The following is an 18,425-nucleotide window of genomic DNA, read 5'->3' as shown; positions in this document are numbered from 1 at the left end:
GGATCATCATCAGGACTTGGTGTTAAGTTGCCTGTTTTATTATAGAAGCGCCTGTGAAAATAGGGATAAAGGAAGAGAGAAAACAGAAATAATAAGGCACATATTTACAAATAGGAACACCGTACTTAATATGTCAGTCCATTTTAACAGAATTAAACATGCTTCCACTCAGTGCTACGTGCCACATTAACTGTAAAACACCAGCTCATATATAACTTTTGGCCATAGTGACAACGACTCGACAATTTGGCTGTAGTGCCCAGACACCACATGTGAAGGTAAGTACCGGGTAGGTTCAAGTCTCATTACCGAGTGCGTATTTTTGGGCGCAAACATGCTGGCTTTAGAAAACGGTATGTCGGATTCTCATTACCGAGTGCTTAAATAAACATGTATGCATGCTACCCTAAGAAAAACGGTATGTGAATAGACCGATTTCGAAGTAGTGCCTCGTGCAGTCGAAAAACGGGCAGTGAATTCGCCGTGGTGTCTTGGTGGGGTGAAGAAGGTATGCTAACCTGTGGGGGTCCGTAAGTGAGCTTAGATAAGGTCTGGGACTGTTGAGATACTTCCTCGTGGCGCGAACCAGTTTTGGGGGGAGGACCTGGAGAAATTATATTTGTGAATTAATGAGGAAGCAAAAAAATGTTGGAGTAGTGACTCGACCGGGTATCGATAATTACCTCGAGCTACGATTTTGTACACAGAGTAAATAATGGGGACATCCAGATGAGGAGTGTGAGAAGTTGGCCTGTTATGCAGTGCTCACTATTCTAGTGATCACTATGCATCAGTCCAAACGACCCTTATGGTGATTGGTTGTAAGTCAACCTTAGACCAGCTATCCTAGTAGCGTGGATACGAGCAGTCTTCGGGCTAAACTCTAGAGGGCGTGTTAAGCCAGCTGTTATACCATCACATACCCCTTGAACACCAAGCGAAAGGACACCACACAAGTGTTATGAAAATAAACAGTGTATTTATTAGAATCACAACAGCCCTGTACTCTTTATGAGGACAGGGTACTAAGCACACAACGAAACTCTTAAGAAAATACTTCAAGTGCACAATCAATACGAGTGCCCGAGGGCACGGAAGGTTTAGTGGTCTCGGGCGGACCCGATAAGGCAAGTCGGAAGCGGTAGGGGCTCGGGACCCTTAAATAAGGAGGCTATGCGGGCACCGAAATGCCAAAGTTACCTAGCCCAAGGGCTGCAGCTGCACAAGTCTTTACAGACGTCGGGAGTCCTCGCTGACCAGCCAGGAGCCGGAAGGAAGGAGTTGCTGGCCGGCGACCAGTGGAGATAGTTCGTAGAGATCCAAGCCTGGATCAGAGATGGATGACACCTGAAAGCAGAGGGGACCAAGTTCGTACTACTAGCCAGTAGTCAGAGGGTACCAGGAGGGCACCGGATGATCGTCACCTCGACTAGGTGAGTGGGCGACGCTCGGCTCTGGAGTCTCACGGACCAGGAGGCGTTGTCGGCGACCAGGATGGAGGTGCGAGATGTCCTACGAAGGTTGATGCTGTCGGCGTCGCTGGGCCCAGGATTGGGGCAACAAGCCTTGGCAAATTCAGGGCCACGTGGTGGACCTAAAATGGCGTCTTGAGTGGACCAGGAGGGTCCGGGGTGCTCCCCTTTGAAAAGGGAGCCAAGGTCAGTCTGGAGCAACCAGACCAACAGCGTTGTTGTCGGGTGTCGTTGAGAAGGCCACAAGCCAGCGGCTAGTAGCCAGACAACGTGATGAGCGACCAAAGCAGAAGGGCCCCACGCAGATCGTGGAGATGCTGGGAGGCTGAACTTCGGTGCTGGAGCTGCTCAGGGTCGGGGCTTCTCGGACCCCAAAGCAATCACCAGAGAATCCCTCGGCGGTCGTGCTGGTTTAGAAGTCGTGCAGTTTCTGAAGATGGCCGGTCCGTCGAGGTCTCGTCGCACCCACGGATCTCAGCTGAGCTGACGATGTGGGTAGAGGTCAGAGGTGCCAGGGAAGCCGGTTCTCGTCGAGCTGGGCAGTCGGATTCCTGAGGAAGTACTTGCAGCAAACCGCAGAGTTCTTAGATGGTGCCTGCGGATGCAGGGTGACTACTCCTTAGTCACAAGGGAGAAATCTTGAGAAGAGTCTTGAATGTCCTTTCGTAGAAAGTAGTTCTTGATTCAAAGATGATCTAATTTGGAAGGGTCCCCGCTCCTGCCTTTATCCTAAAGAAAGGGGTGGGTACGTGACCAGGTCCTGCCCTAGGGGTGGGACCAGAAAGGGGGGTGGTTACACCCCTATCCCATGTCGGACTTTCCCCAGGTCAGGGGCTGGGGTGCCCCTTGAACTGGTTCTAGCCGGCAGATGCGTAGTGAGCACCGGGGTGCCACTCCGCAGTCACCTTCCTGTAAAGCCCTGCCTACCCAGGATACACAAAACCCTGTCTGGGATGGTGCGAGCACCGCCCCGGACAGGAAACCCTTTGTCCAAGCTCTCCTCGCTGGAAGGACTCCCAGCAGCAGGAGGTCAGACTCGTGTCTGTGGTGGCAGCGTCCATTTTGTGGAGCTGGGGCTTCAGTTAACTTTAACCGGGGTTCACAGTTACGTGCTTCTCGTGTCCCTCTAGAAGGGTGGAATGCTAACCCCGTCTCCAGCATTGGTGAGGGGTCAGTATCCCGATTCGTATGACACCTTACTCGACATGTCTTGATAACGCGATACCGAAGTTAGCGATATAGGATGCGTTATCATGGAACAGCCATTGGGTCTTGGTTCCGCAAGCTGCAATCGGGCTCGGCTCGTGCCAGAGCCCAATTCACACGTTTCCACGCACTCTGCCTTCAGGATTGTCAAGGCCTGCCATAGGAGTGACTGATAGGAACTCGGGTGTCCATTTGAGGGTTAGATATAGGTATACTATATCTAAAGCAAAGGGCGAGTACGCCACCTTGCCCCAGCTGTCGTGCAGCCAGTTGTGTCAGATTTAGATGGCCATCCAGGGGTGGCATAATACATGCTTCAGCCCCTGGTAGGCCCTGGGTACACCGATGCCCTGAGTGACAGGGTCTGACAAGGTGGCCCAGTTCCAATTGAGTAATGCACCTAAGGTACACATGTCAATTTAGCGAGAGAACAGCTAGGCTGTGGGTCTGATTGGCAGGCCCACAGCCAGGGAAAGTCGTAAACCAGTGAAACAAAAGCAAAAAATCTGGGTGATCATAGGATTGCAGACCCTACTCTCCTACATGATCCCCCCCCCCCCCCCCCCCCCAAACGTTGGGACAATAAACTAACCTTGACCAGGTGAGTCTTCTTGTTCTAAGTGGAAATACCTGGAGAGCCCATCTGCATTGCCATGATCAGTGCCAGGTCTATGCTCCACTGTAAAGTCCATCCCCTGTAGGGAAATGGACCACCTAAGCAGTTTGGGGTTTTCACCCTTCATCTGATTTAGCCACAAGAGGGGCTTATGGTCGGTCTGAATCTTGAAGTGAGTGCCAAACAAGTATGGCCTCAGCTTCTTCAGGGCCCAAACCACAGCAAAGGCCTCCCTCTCAATAGCTGACCAATTTTTCTCTCTGGGGGTCAGCCTTCTGCTTCTAAAAGCAATGGGCTGGTCTTGACCATCAAAATTCAGTTGAGATAGAACAGCTCCCACACCCAACTCAGAAGCATCTGTTTGGACAATGAATGGTTTGGAGTAGTCTGGACTCTTGAGGATAGGTGTTGTGCACATGGCCTGCTTTAGGTCATCAAATGCTTTTTGACAGCCTGCTGTCCACTGAACCTTTTGGGCATTTTCTTACTTGTCAGTTCATTAAGTGGAGTCACAATTGATCCATAATTTCTGACAAACTTTCTGTAGTAACCAGTCAGGCCCAAGAAAGCTCGAACCTGAGTCTGGGTGGTTGGAGGAGCCCAGTCCCTGATTGACTGTATTTTGCTCTCCAGTGGTTGAACTTGGCCTCCACCTACAAGGTGGCCCAAGTACACAACCTGTGTCTGCCCTATCTGGCACTTTGTGGCCTTGATAGTGAGACCTGCTGCTTGCAGTGCCTCTAACACTTTCCTCAGGTGGACCAGGTGATCCTCCCAGGTGGAGCTAAAGACAGCAATATCATCTAGATATGCTGCACAGAAGTCATCCAGCCCAGTGAGAACATGATTCACCAACCTTTGGAAGGTGGCAGGTGCATTTTTCAGACCAAAGGGCATTACCACAAACTGATAATGCCCACCAGGGGTTGAAAATGCTGTTTTGGGCTTGGCATCCTCAGCTAACCTGATTTGCCAATACCCAGCTGTCAGGTCAAATGTACTTAAGTAGTTGGCAGAAGCCAATCTATCTATAAGTTCATCTGCCCTTGGTATTGGGTGGGCATCAGTCTTAGTGACTGCATTGAGACCCCTGTAGTCTACGCAGAACCTCATCTCTTTCTTACCACCCTGGGTGTGAGGTTTTGCCACTAGAACTACTGGACTAGCCCAAGGGCTATCTGAGGGTTCAATGACTCCCAACTCCAACATTTTCTGCACTTCTGTTTTGATGCAGTCTCTAACATGATCAGGCTGCCTGTAGATTTTACTCTTGACTGGCAAGCTGTCACTAGTGTCAACCTCATGGGTACACCAATTGGTCTGACTGGGTGTTAGAGAGAACATATGTCTGAAGGATTGAAGCACCTGTTTACAATCCTTCTGTTGATGTTCAGAGAGGCTGCCACAAAAGACAACACCATCTACTGACCCATCATCAGGATTCTGAGTGAGCAGGTCTGGGAGAGGGTCACTCTCTTCCTCCTGTCCCTCATCTATGGCCATGAGCAAGCTCATGTCCTTCCTGTCGACATATGCTTTGAGCCTGTTGACATGGAGCACCCTGTGGGGGCTCCTGGGAGTTCCAAGGTCCACCAGGTAGGTGACCTCTCCCTTTTGCTCAAGAATTGTGTGGGGCCCAGACCATTTGTCTTTGAGTGCTGCTGGGGCCACTGGCTCCAACACCAACACCTTCTGTCCAGGCTGATAAACAGTCAGGACAGCCTTATGGTCATGCCAAGCTTTTTGGAGTTCTTGACTGGCCTTAAGGTTTTCAGATGCCTTCTCCATATACTCAGCCATCCTGGAGCGGAGACCAAGTACATAGTCCACTATGCTGGTTGCAGGCTTTTTGAGAGGTCTCTCCCATCCTTCCTTCACCAAGCACAGGGGTCCTCTTACAGGATGCCCATACAAAAGTTCAAAAGGGCTGAAGCCAACCCCCTTCTGTGGGACCTCTCTGTAAGCAAACAGAAGGCAGGGAATCAGGACATCCCATCTACGCCTGAGCTTTTCAGGTAGTCCATGAATCATCCCTTTTAGGGTCCTGTTGAACCTTTCAACAAGCCCATTGCATTGTGGATTATAGGGTGTAGTGAACTTGTAGTTGACACCACATTCCTTCCACATAGCAGTTAAGTAGCTTGACATGACGTTTGCACCTCTGTCAGAGACAACCTCCTTAGGGAAGCCCACTCTGGAGAACACTCCAACTAGGGCTCTTGCCACAACAGGTGCTGTAGTGGTCCTAAGGGGAATAGCTTCAGGATACCTGGTGGCATGGTCCACTACCACCAGTATATACTTGTGCCCTGATGCTGTCTGGGGTTCCATTGGACCAACAATGTCAATCCCCACTCGTTCAAAGGGCACCCCCACCACAGGCATTGGTATAAGGGGGGCCTTTGTTGTGCCACCTGACTTACCACTGGCTTGGCAAGTGACACAGGAGCGACAAAACTCCTTGGTATCTTCGTTCATGGGAGGCCAGTGAAAGTGTGAGACAAGCCTGTCCCACGTTTTCGTCTGGCCTAAGTGTCCTGCTAAGGGAATCTCGTGGGCCAAGGTAAGAAGGAAACCACGCTGAGACAAGGGGATAACCAGCCTCCTGGTCATGCCAGGCTTGGGGTCTCTTGCCTCAGTGTACAGAAGTCCATCCTCCCAGTATACCTTGTGGGTACCTGTGGCGTTCCCAGCAGCCTCAGCAGCAGCCTGCTGTCTGAGGGGTTCAAGGGAAGGGCAGTCTAACTGGTCCTTCCCCAGGTCTTCTCGTGAGGGTCCCCCTGAGCCCAGAAACTCAACTTGATCAAGTTCGAGTTCTTTAGGTTCAGTTTCACGCAATTCCTGGAGGTCAGCCTCCTCTGAGACTTGATCCTCAACCTGGGGCAAGGGGGAAGGCGATGCCTTAACCCGACTGCTCTTCTTCTTGGGAAGTGTCTGGTCCATTGTTCCAGGATCCAGCACCGGTTCAGTGGGGCATCTTCTGACCTGTGACCTAGTCACAGCAAGCACGTGAGCTGGCAAGCCTAACATCTCCATGTGAGTCCTGTGCTCCACTTCTGACCATTGTGATGACTCCAAATCATTGCCCAACAAACAATCCACTGGGAGGTCTGAACTAACAACAACCTTTTTCTGGCCATTTACCCCTCCCCAGGAGAAAGCAACAATCGCCATACTATGACTGGTAGTGACGTTGCAGGCATTGGTCACCAGGAAATCTGTACCTGGCATGATCTGTCCAGGGTCCACCAAGTTAGGCGTCACCATGGTGACACTGGCACAAGTGTCCCTATAGGCCTGAGCCATTTTTCCATTTATTAAAGGCGTCTGTCGGTACTTGCCCAACCTATTGGGACTGACATCAGGGGACATATCCACATCCCCTGTACAGACGAGGACAGCCTGAGTGAGTGTGCCAACTAAGTTGTCACACCCCTCAGAACCCAAGGTTAACCCAACTAGTCCCTTGGGAGGTGCACTACTACTGCTGGCTGTACTAGGGGGCACAGGTGCCTTAGGGGCTGCAGTAGCAGGAGTCTGCCCTTTTTTCTTGGTGCACTCACTAAACCAGTGAGTTTTACTCTTACAGTATTGGCACCATCTTTTCGATTGGCCTTCTTGATTCTTCTTTTTCTGGGAGGCCTGACCCCCCCCCCCCCTCTTTGGGTTGTTGGGGACCTGTCGAAGACTTCTGGTCATTTTGTTCCCCTTTAGAATCTTTACCCTTCTGGTCTGCTTTCTTCTGACCACCCTGGTTCTGGCCCTGGTTTTGCTTAACCCTTGTTCTGACCCATCTGTCTGCCTTCTTTCCCAATTCTTGGGGAGAGGTCAGATCCGAGTCGACAAGGTGCTGATGCAACAACTGGTTCTGACAATTGTTTAAAATCTGTTCTCCCATGATCAAATTATACAATCCTGTGTAATCAGTAACCTTACTGCCCAGCAACCAGCCCTCCAAAGCCTTAGTGGCACAATCGACAAAATCAGACCTGTCCTGAGACTGAGTTTTCTGGGTATCCCTGAACAGCAACCTGTACTGCTCAGTGATTAGGCCGAACCCATCAATCAGTGTGTTCTTCTGGACCTGGTAATCGTTAGCGTCCTCAGCCCTAGTAGTGAGGAGCTTATCTCTACCTTTACCTTCAAAGGAGAGCCACAAGATAGCTGCCCACTGACTCTGGGGGACGCACTGTACAGTGCAGGCCCGCTCCAAAGCAGTAATCCATTTGTGGATGTCATCCCCTTGCTTAAAGGGGGGCACTATCTTACTCAGGTGTCTAGTGTCTAAACTCCTGTTTTCCCGTGGGGGAATGCTGCCACCAGTGGGGTTCTTCCCACTCAATTCTTGCTCTCTAGCAAAGGCGAGTCTTTCTTTGGCCAGGGCAAGTTCTTCCCTTTCGATCCGCAGATCGACTTCCCGCTCTTTAGCTTCGTACACTCTCCTCTGAGGGAATGTCATCCCTCTTCGAGAAGAGCCTCGAGAGCCATTGGTTCGAACGGATCTATTAGAGCCTCTCGATAGAGACCTAACTCGTCCATTCCCAATGTTAAGCTGGCCTGAGAGGGGCCCCAGGGGTCTCCTAGTACCATTCTTGTGCCGGCTTAAGTTGTCCCTAGTTAGCTGGCTAACCATTACTGGACCTTTGTCTGCCTCGTCCCCAGATGTCTCTGGCTCCTCGTCCTCCTCTTCACCTTCTGCGGAGAGATGGATAAGGTCAGGGTCACCTAGGGTTCCCTCGAGGGGGGGCATATTCCCTTCTGGATGAGAAGGGTCGGTGTTACCAGCCCTCCTAGCATCATAAGTCTCCAAGAGACCAATCAGAAACGGAATGGTAGGGTTTGGACCCTGTTTTAGCTTCCGAGATGTACAGATTTGTCGCATCTCTTGGAAGCTAAGTGCAGCATATCTGGAAGTGAACTGTGGAAGGTCGACTGACACAAGGGGAGACTCAGTGTTTCCTCCTTTGTCCGACATGTTGCTTCTAGTGTGGTGTAAGTGATGCACCTACCTACACTATATGTTTTCCTACTGATCCCTTGCTAAGAGTTGCAGCCAAGGTCTGCTAAGCCTTGAGGAGCTACAACAGCTGGTTCAGTAGAACTCAGAGTATTCTAAGCTAAGTTATATGTACCTGAAGTACTTATGCGATCTTTCACAAGATATTCTTAGGATACGCGTGGTAAAACAACAGCAAGCTCAAATCCCAACCGCTGCTCACCAATGTGAGAAGTTGGCCTGATATGCAGTGCTCACTATTCTAGTGATCACTATGCATCAGTCCAAACGACCCTTATGGTGATTGGTTGTAAGTCAACCTTAGACCAGCTATCCTAGTAGCGTGGATACGAGCAGTCTTCGGGCTAAACTCTAGAGGGCGTGTTAAGCCAGCTGTTATACCATCACATACCCCTTGTACACCAAGCGAAAGGACACCACACAAGTGTTATGAAAATAAACAGTGTATTTATTAGAATCACAACAGCCCTGTACTCTTTATGAGGACAGGGTACTAAGCACACAACGAAACTCTTAGGAAAATACTTCAAGTGCACAACCAATACAAGTGCCCGAGGGCACGGAAGGTTTAGTGTTCTCGGGCGGACCCGATAAGGTAAGTCGGAAGCGGTAGGGACTCGGGACCCTTAAATAAGGAGGCTATGCGGGCACCGAAATGCCGAAGTTACCTAGCCCAAGGGCTGCGGCTGCACAAGTCTTTACAGACGTCGGGAGTCCTCGCTGACGAGCCAGGAGCCGGAATAAAGGAGTTGCTGGCCGGCGACCAGCGGAGATAGTTCGTAGAGATCCAAGCCTGGATCAGAGATGGATGACACCTGAAAGCAGAGGGGACCAAGTTCGTACTACTAGCCAGTAGTCAGAGGGTACCAGGAGGGCACCCGATGATAGTCACCTCGACTAGGTGAGAGGGCGACGCTCGGCTCTGCAGTCTCACCGACCAGGAGGCGTTGTCGGCGACCAGGATGGAGGTGCAAGCTGTCCCACGAAGGTTGATGCTGTCGGCGTCGCTGGGCCCAGGATTGGGGCAACAAGCCTTGGCAAATTCAGGGCCACGTGGTGGACCTAAAATGGCGTCTTGAGTGGACCAGGAGGGTCCGGGGTGCTCCTCTTTGAAAAGGGAGCAAGGGTCAGTCTGGAGCAATTAGACCAACAGCGTTGTTGTCGGACGTCGTCGAGAAGGCCACAAGCCAGCGGCTAGTAACCAGACAACGTGATGAGCGGCAACAGCAGAAGGGCCCCCGAAGATCGTGGAGATGCTGGGGGGCTGAACTTTGATGCTGGAGCTGCTCAGGGTCGGGGCTTCTCGGACCCCAAAGCACTCACCAGAGGATCCCTCGACGGTCGTGCTGGTTAAGAAATCGTGCAGGTTTTGATGATGGCCGGTCCCTCGAGGTCTCGTCGCACCCACGGATCTCAGCTGAGCTGACGATGTGGGTAGAGGTCAGAGGTGCCAGGGAAGCCGGTTCTCGTCGAGCTGGGCAGTCGGATTCCTGAGGAAGGACTTGCAGCAAACCGCAGAGTTCTTAGATGGCGCCTGCGGATGCAGGGTGACTACTCCTTAGTCACAAGGGAGAAATCTTGAGAAGAGTCTTGAATGTCCTTTCGTAGAAAGTAGTTCTTGATTCAAAGATGATCTAATTTGGAAGGGTCCCCGCTCCTGCCTTTATCCTAAAGAAAGGGGTGGGTACGTGACCAGGTCCTGCCCTAGGGGTGGGACCAGAAAGGGGGGTGGTTACACCCCTCTCCCATGTCGGACTTTCCCCAGGTCAGGGGCTGGGGTACCCCTGGAACTGGTTCTAGCCGGCAGATGCATAGTGAGCACCGGGGTGCCACTCCGCAGTCACCATCCTGTAAAGCCCTGCCTACCCAGGATACACAAAACCCTGTCTGGGATGGTGCGAGTAATGCCCCAGACAGGAAACCCTTTGTCCAAGCTCTCCTCGCATGTCTTGATAACGCGATACCGAAGTTAGCGATATAGGATGCGTTATCATGGAACAGCCATTGGGTCTTGGTTCCGTAAGCTGCAATCGGGCTCGGCTCGTGCCAGAGCCCAATTCACACGATTCACGCACTCTGCCTTCAGGATTGTCAAGGCCTGCCATAGGAGTGACTGATAGGAACTCGGGTGTCCATTTGAGGGTTAGATATAGGTATACTATATCTAAAGCAAAGGGCGAGTACGCCACCTTGCCCCAGCTGTCGTGCAGCCAGTTGTGTCAGATTTAGATGGCCATCCATGGGTGGCATAATACATGCTTCAGCCCCTGGTAGGCCCTGGGTACACCGATGCCCTGAGTGACAGGGTCTGACAAGGTGGCCCAGTTCCAATTGAGTAATGCACCTAAGGTACACATGTCAATTTAGCGAGAGAACAGCTAGGCTGTGGGTCTGATTGGCAGGCCCACAGCCAGGGAAAATCGTAAACCGGTGAAACAAAAGCAAAAAATCTGGGTGATCATAGGATTGCAGACCCTACTCTCCTACAAGGAGTCATTGGAGGGTTAACGGAGAAAATATCTCCAGAACTAGGGAAAGCCAAGGTCGGCGAAGTTTCCGAAGCACACTGAAGCAATGAGAAGTGTGTCAGTGGGTAGTAGCCCTAGTGCAGCGGGGCAGGTAGTTGTATTTAGAGTTTCGGGGGCTTACCTATTCAGAGCGGTCAAATTCATAGTTGCTCCTCAGTCGAGCAGTATACCTGACGTTGGCGGGCTCGATGGCCAATAGACCCGACAGCTGGGAAATCAGAGTGTGGTGGTGACGCCGGGAGTTAATGCCGGGTTATGGAGCATGCGGAAAGTGAGGGAGGACTACCGGGTGCCTGCGGCGGCCATGTTGGAATGGGGTCGTATTTCGAACCGTTCAGCCAGACAGGGTGGAAACCAGTGATGGGTGAAAGACAGGGTTGACGAGTGGCACAGTGGTACATATAAACCATAGATCTCTACATGTTAAGGCTAACATTTGACATTTTTGGAAGAACCAAAACATTTTCCATTACTGTACGTGACTCAGAAGTGCAGTCATATTTCATATTAAGGATTTAAGCAGTTAGAGTTTTGGACAGAGCGGATTCAAAGAAGTCCCGCCCAATCCTCTGTCCGATTTAGTCCATTCTGAATTGTGTCCAACAAAATTTAGCATTTAAGTTCCTCCTTATTGAGTAATTGGGACATGTTTCCTCCTCTTGGTGGCAACTTCAAGACTTTCAAAATGGTCCAGCGGAGGTCATCTACCTTGTGATTGGCATTGATGAAATGTTCCACTATTGGGGCATTGGGGGTGCGACATCGGATGCGGCTTCTATGCTGGCAAATGCGTGTCTTGATTTTCTGTGATGTTTGCCCAACATACAATTTGCTGCAAGGGCACTGAATCAGATACATGACATTGCTCGTGTTGCAGTTAGAGAGGGTGAAACTTTTAAAGGTGACATTGTTAAAAATCATGGATTTACCCTCAATGGTCAGATCACACACGCTGCAACTGCCACACTTCACGTGCCCAACAATGAGGGACAGACCCCATACATCCTCAAGTGTGGAAGAGTGAGTAGGATTAGGAAGGGCTGCCCGAACCAGATGATCCTTCAAGTTTTTGCTTTTTTAAAAACTTTTGATACATATTAAATAAAATTTCCAGGCCCGGCTGGGTACTGGAATAATCAGATATAGCACTGATTCGAGTCTATATGTATCATTGTAAATGTTACCAAAATATCCTAAGGACCTTTGTTCTCTAGAATAGATTTGGATGGCCAGCCAGGGGTGGCATCATACATGCTGCAGCCCCTGGTAGGCCCTGGGTGCACCTATGCCCTGGGTACCTAAGGTACACTGTACAGGGGCTGAGAAGGTGACTCAGTATCCAATTAGATATGTACCTAGAGTACTTGGAATCCATTTTACAGAGACAGCAGTGGGCCTGGGGTCCTGAATAGCAGGGCCCCAGGTCAACTAATTCGAAAAACCAGCAAAACACCAGGCAAAAAGTTGGGGGCACCCATAGTCAGATATCCACCTTCCTACACTTACCGTGGGAATATTTGCACCACCCCCCCCCCCCCCCCCCCCCCACTGGACTACACCATTGATGTTTCACTGTCCCCTTAGTTGACGTTCCGGACGTTTGTCTGTCTTAATCTGTATTTATTGAGCTGCTCGCCACCCTTCAACCCGAGCCATATGCCCCATTATTCTATGAAAATTGGATTCCTTGCCCTCTCCTCTAGAGTCCCCGCAATTGCCTTTTGCCATGTGTTTGTGTGGTTTGTCTGTTGTACGTTCATTCACCAACATTTTAAAATGAAACCTATTCCGCCCTTTTTTTGATTCTACTTTGTGCGCACAGATACACTGAGAATTGGTTAACCTGAATGCAAGATGGAAGCTCCGATGTGTACTGTTATATTGCTGACTGTCATAGCGGCCGGCCCGATGGGTTGTAGGCAGACGCTGTGTATTGTGCATAAAAGAAATAAAGGTTTAAAAAAAAAATAATAATAATAATATCATCTGTGCATTAAAGTCCGATTAGGGATTTAAAAAAAAAGAAATAAAAAAGGACACGGAGTCTGCCAGGTCCTTAGGGACCCTTCAATACCGGAAGTCTCCTTTTAAGGGAGGCAGAGATGGTACCTATAGGGGGTCCTTCCAACAACAGCGCTATTCCTCCACGGGCTCAGGTTCCCAGCAATACCGTCAGCCCTATCAACAGCGTCAGGGCCAGTCAGCAAACTACTCCAGGCCTTACAATAAGGGGAAACAGGCTGGACGAGGACGGGACTCGACAAAGCGCCAATAGCGTCCTCCTGGCTCTTCCTACTGGACCCTCCTTCAAGAAATCATCGGTTGGAGGCAGGGTCACCAAATACCTTCAAAACTGATCCAGGATAACATCGGACCGTGGGGTGCTCAACATCATTCGGAAAGGGCATACTTTGGAATTCACGCAAGTCCCTCCACCCAAGCCCCCGGCAGCCATTCTGTCGAAACACCAGCGTCTCCTGCGACTTGAGGTCCAACAGATGCTCTGGAAGGGAGCGGTAGAGCCGGTTCCCTCAAACCAAAGGGGACAATGATTTTATTCCAGGTTCTTCCTGGTGAGGAAAACGCTAGAAAAATGGGGCCCCATTTTAGACCTCAGGGAGCTAAACACCTATCTCACTTCCATGTCCTTCCGGATGGTCTCTCTCCAGGACATCTTGAAGCTCGTCAATCTGGGGGATTTCTTGGCCACGCTCGATCTCGAGGATGCATATTTCCACGTTCAGGTTCACCCAGCACACAGAAGGTTTCTGCGATTCACAGTAGCCAAGAGCCATTTTCAGTTCAGGGTTTTACCCTTTAGACTCAGCTCAGCCAAGAGAATTTTTACAAAGGTGCTGGCGCCAGTAGCAGCTTTCCAGCGAACGAACCATTTCCAAGTCTTCTCCTACCTGGACAACTGGTTGCTGAAAGCTCCGTCCAGGGAGGCAGCGCTGGAGGCTGTACAAGCTTGTACGAATTTGTTTCAGAATCTAGGCCTCACTCTGAACAACGAGAAGTCCTCTCTGGTCCCCTCCAAAAAGGCTCGCTTCCTGGGGTCCCTCTTGGATTCAAAGCTCTCAAGAGCCTTCCCTACTCTGGAAAGGAGGGAAAAATTACAGACCTTGGCTCGGGACTTACGGGCAAGAAGGTGTCTTTCTGTACGCTGATACAAATCTCTACTGGGGTGATTTCATTGTGTATTCCCCTGATTCCCCATTGCAGACTGAGAATGCGTCCTCTGCAGGAGGAACTGGACAACCAGTGGTAACAGGTCCACGGTTCATTCGAGGATATGGTGACGGTCACTCCAAGGATGAAAGACGCAACCTTATGGTGGACAAATCAAAACAACTTGTCCCAAGGTCTATTCTTCGTAAGCGACCCGTCCCCACATGTAGTGACAACGGACGCGTCGTTGGAGGGTTGGGGAGCAGTGATGCAAGACCTACATGTCAGCGGTCATTGGTCGCCCCAGGAGAAATGTCTCCACATCAACCTTTTAGAGCTGAGGGCGATAAGACTGGCTCTGCAAGCTTTTCTTCCTCGCCTGGAAGGTTCGCAAGTGCTTATCAGGACGGACAACACCACGGCCATGCACTACGTGAACAAGGAAGGAGGAACGAGATCTCGTCCTTTGTCACAAGAAGCTCAACAGATCTGGGAATGGGCGATCCTTCAGAGGATATCGCTGAAGGCAGAAAAATTACCAGGGGTCCTAAACGAAAACGCCGACAGACTGAGCAGGTCATCCTCAGTCAGCCACGAGTGGGAATTGAATCAGACTGTTTTGGAGGAGATCTTCAGCCAATGGGGCAGGCCGGAGATCGATCTTTTTGCCACTCCGACCAACAAGAAATGCTGGTCTTACGCAAGCAGGCTTCACCATCGAGGTTCTCTGGGGAGTGCGCTTTCGATAGCATGGTCGAGGCCATTTGTCTACGCTTTTCCTCCCATACCTCAGATCCCACGACTTATTAGGAAAATCAAGGTGGAGCCGTGCAGGATGATCCTGATAGCCCCGGCTTGGCCGAGGCAGTTCTGGTACACGGAGCTCCATCTGTTGTCGATAGCTCCTCCCCATCCTTTGAGGGTTCTGGCGGATCTTCTCACAATGTCCGACGGACAAATTTGGCACCCAGATCCACAGTTGTTACACCTGACTGCATGTCTCCTGAGCAGCAAGAGTTTATGAACCTGCCCTTATCAAGAGAGATTAAGGATGTTCTGTCCCAGGCAAGGGCTCCTTCAACGAACAGGACTTACCGCCTTAAGTGGAAAAGATTTTGTTGCTGGTGTAGGAAAGAAACCATTGATCCTTTCACTTCCAAGCCTCATCAGATCCTCCCTTATCTGCTGTCCTTGGCTAAGTCGGGACTAGACCATTCATCGATTAAGGTCCATTTGGCTGCTTTAACAAGGTTAAGCAGGACAGGGTCTGGTCCTTCCTTGTGCTCTTCCCGGATTATCAAGCATTTTCTTAAGGGCTTGTTCAGGGTCTATCCACCAGTGAGACCGCCCCCTCCTACATGGCATTTAAATCTAGTCCATTCTCAACTCATGAAGGGCCCATTTGAACCAATCCATCGTTCTGACATGAAATTTCTTTCGTGGAAATTGGCTCTCCTCCTTGCTCTCACGTCGGCTAGGCGTGTTGGAGAATTGCAGGCTTTGACCATCCAAGAACCTTTCCTTCAATTCAAGAGAAACACTGCTCATGAGAATTAATCCTAGGTTTATGCCTAAGGTTCCCTCGGATTTCCACTTGAATGAACCGGTCATTCTGAAGGCGTTCTTTCCTCAACCTACTACGCCAGCAGAAAGAGCATTGCGTTCCCTGGATGTGCAACAGTGCTTGAAATTCTATTTAGAACGTACTAAAGGTTTTCACAGCTATTTGTTGCCTTCGGAGGTCCAGGTAAGGGCCTTCCGCTATCCAAACAGGGTGTTTCAAGATGGATCACGAGTGCCATTCTGCATTGTCACAAGGCTGCAGGAAAAACTCTAACTGGAAAGATCCGAGCACATTCCACAAGATCTGTGGCTTCTTCAACAGCCCTCTTCGCGGGGGTACAGATTAAAGACATTTGCAGAGCTGCTACCTCAGACATCACATGTATTGTCTAAAATTGCTACTTTCACTGATCTAGATGCTGACCTGTCTACGTGCATTGCAACTTCAGTCAGTAATATTGTTTTTTCCTATTCACTGAGTAGGTTGCCAAGAATACGGACTGTTCAAGGTTATTTCTGACTGGAAAAAGGTTCACTTTGTGTGTTTTTCTTCATTCAGCAGCTAAAATTATCTGCTTAATAATCACATAATTTGTTCGATTTCCAGCATTGGTTCCTTCACAGATTCACATGATTGTATTAGTCCCCATCATCAAGTTGGAAGACGCGCAGTAACTTTAAAATAGAAGTTTACGACTTGAACGTGTCTGAAAAACTTACACAGTGTCACTTTAGTAGCACAATCACCTTATTTGAAAAATCTCAACTTCAGCCAGTGATGGTTTTTAAAAAAAAAAAATTGAGAGTTCATAGATACATTACATGCAAAATTTCACATCAGATTTAGAAAGTGCAAAATACATTATGCAAAACAGGCAGGCTGTCAATGTACCGTAATACAAATACGAATTCTAAGAGAAGATCTTTCTTTTAAAGTGCAATGTGCATAGTGCAATATATCAATATTAAAAGAAAAGCAATACTTTACAGCAATACGTATACAAAAGAGAAAGAAGTTAAGAATCCACAGTGGCTAGCATTCAAACACTCTCCAATATTTATCATAATTTCTAAGGGCCCCTGACCTCAGTGCATATTTTTTTTCCCTTCCCTGAATCCTGGATATTTTCGCCTTCCATGCATTAAGAATCAGTACTTTATCTATTTGACGCCCCACAACTTTGAAATTTCACCAGCCACCACTGTTAAGGACCCTGTCCATGCTAGAATTATTACTCCTAGAGTAGACAAGAAATATAAATCTTCCCCCACAGATCCCATTTTTATTAAGGGTCAGTTACCACTTGACTCTTTAGTGGTGTCAAATCTCAGAAAGAGAGCTAATTTTTTGTTTGAATATTTTTATTAATGTGTTTTTGATATCTGAAAGAAACACATTAGTATTAGATTCCTTACCTTAGAATATCCCCAGGCGTCAGTCTGGATCCGGAAACTTTGGCGTAGCAGTACCCCTGCGCGTCGGTAGGCGGCTCCGCGTCCGTCGTTGGCGTCGTGCGCCGTGATGACGTCGCTGGAGTATATAGACGCCGCGCGCTGACGTCAGTTCTTCTTTTTTCCACGCCAGTTAGCGCAGATCCGAAGAGCAGTACTCCGGTCTTTTGACCAAGTTTTTTGATCTTTTTTGATCTTTGAATCTTCTACGGTGCCCGTAGGATGCCCGGTTTTAAGAACTGTGACGACTGTGACCGGACGATGTCGGTCACGGATCATCACCGGCTCTGCCTCTGGTGCCTGGGCCCCGACCACGACGTGGACGCTTGCGTCGACTGCCGGGCCTTGACTAATAAAGCTAGGCGGGAGCGGTCCCGCAAGCTGCTCGAGCTCCGGGTGTCGGCCCCGCGTCGAGAGCGGTCCCGGTCCGGCCGGAGGTCGAGGGAGCGTTCGAGGGAGCGATCAAGGGAGCGGTCGCGGAGCCATCACGGACGCTCCGGGAGTCGTCACCATTCTTCTGGTTCCTCAGGTAGGAAACACAAAAAGTCGGGGTGTCGTCATCGTACCCCCGACTCCCCCCGACGCTCGCACGAGACGGCCGGGGGTTCGGGTGACCCCACCCCCGCGGCTCCGCGTGAGTCGCCGACGCGGCCTGCTCCATACCCTGCGGTCCCTGGGCAAGGCGCGTACCCCGAGGAGATTGAGGCGTTCCTCGTGGCCATGAGGGCCCTTTCTTCTCCGGCGGGTTCCGCGGCGCCTTCGAGCCCTGTGAACCCGTCTGGGGGCCCTAGCGGCTCGGGTGACCCTGCCTCGACGCCGTCAGGTGCTCCGGCCCCGGCGCCGCCGACGGCTCCGATCCCGGCGCCGCAGGGGCCCTCGGGGTAGACGCCGGCTGGTCAACCGGCCTCTCCGGCGCCGATTCCATCGGGGCAACCTGTGGCGGCGCCGGTCCCCCGGCGCCGGCTCCGGGCGGCGCCGTCCCCATTCCCTCTCCGAATCCGGACGCGGAGTCGGATCGACGCCGGCCTCGACGCCGATGGGGTCTGTGAACCCCGAGGAGCCGGTCTACATCGTTGACTCCGAGTATGGTGAGGATGTAGAATACGGAGAGGGGTGGGAGGGGTTCGAGGACCCTCTGACACGCGAGTGTCAGTATGACATGGACTGGACAGGTGACTTGGGTGACGCCAGTGGTCTGGATGACTCCCCCAACCCTGGTTTTGTCTCGCCTTCTACCGTGGCTACGGAGGAAGGGGCTGCCTATTCAGTGGTGTTGAAGAGGGCTGCCAAGGCCTTACACCTTGAGCTCCCCGTCGCGGCCGTGAGGACTAACATCCTCACCGAGGTACTCAAACCGCAGTCATGCCCACAGGAGCCACTGCTGCCGTTTAACGAGGCCTTAA

The 18,425-nt window shown here is 50.7% G+C and overlaps 1 protein-coding gene across 1 annotated transcript in view; it reads left to right on the top strand.

Moving 5' to 3' along the window:
* The window catches only part of SMC1B (structural maintenance of chromosomes 1B), a 2,420,665-nt gene that overhangs the window by 933,942 nt on the left and 1,468,298 nt on the right, over positions 1 to 18,425 (top strand). The gene's annotated exons all lie outside the window — the stretch shown is intronic.

The sequence above is a fragment of the Lissotriton vulgaris genome, chromosome 1_2, assembly GCF_964263255.1.
Source record: "Lissotriton vulgaris chromosome 1_2, aLisVul1.2, whole genome shotgun sequence".
Taxonomy (NCBI): domain Eukaryota; kingdom Metazoa; phylum Chordata; class Amphibia; order Caudata; family Salamandridae; genus Lissotriton; species Lissotriton vulgaris.
This window is presented reverse-complemented; position numbering and strand designations above follow the sequence as displayed.